Raw genomic sequence first — 1016 nt, 5'->3', positions numbered from 1 at the left:
AGCCCCCTTGAGTGTAGTGGTTTTACTCCCAAGTAAGTGTGCATTGGAGGGCAGCCTAAGAACACAAAACAAAGTGCACATAACATATACAGAGCCAGGGCCCTGAGTTCGGTGGAGCTCACACCAGCCCAGAGCGCATCTCCTTGAGGTTATACTGAATCTTAGGTGCACTTACATGGAATCATGGCCCATTGAACTGAATCGGGTGTACTTCCAAGGACGAAGCACAGGGCTGGTTTGAATGCATTATCTGCAGCTGAGTCATTCTCAGTCCCTGAAGATATATTTCTGGTATACTTTGTACACATTTCTTAAGCTTTTGCATCACATGTGATTCCCAAATGGAAGACGCTGACCGTGTACCATTAGCATTATATGGTGCCAGCAGCATTGATGCATCATGTCATAGAATCCACAGAAATTGGTGCACCTTATAAACTACACTCATCTAACAAAATGAAAAAGGGGTTATGTTCTACAATACGGTAGTGGATTTATCAGCTCAGTAAAACTGCACTGAGGTCCAATTGCTTTTACAATGTTTGCAAGATACCTGAGCTTCTTTGATTTAGATCCCAGAGGCCATTCAGACAAATGAGAATGCATAACTCAGACATGGATCCCGTGGCATCTTGGATATGTTCACTAAAGCAGAAATCAATTAGTATTTATTGTGAAATAAAATTTCCTCAGGTCAGTTTAATATAGAGAGGAAGTTTCATGTTTTAAACTATTCATATTTAATCAAGATAAACCACTCTGATGCTGAGAAAATCTGGACATTGGAAATTGTCTGTGTCTCTAAATGGAACTTGGTTTTTGAATTGATTTTGATTGCAACTTCTTTGCCATGGTCCTATGCTACCACATTAGCTAACCTTTAAACATATATTTCCTGAGTTAAAGTAAGTCGACAGGGTCTGACCAGAATAGCCTTAAAGAAAAAGTCAAAACATAACCAAATAAAATAAAAATTAACCCAGATGAAGCTTAATAAAATAGTAATAATAAGGCAA

Source organism: Varanus komodoensis, unplaced genomic scaffold (genome assembly GCF_004798865.1).
Source record: "Varanus komodoensis strain SLA01 unplaced genomic scaffold, ASM479886v1 scaffold1, whole genome shotgun sequence".
NCBI classification, from domain to species: Eukaryota; Metazoa; Chordata; class Lepidosauria; order Squamata; family Varanidae; genus Varanus; species Varanus komodoensis.
The sequence above is the reverse complement of the archived record's forward strand: the minus strand, read 5'-3'. Positions refer to the sequence as shown.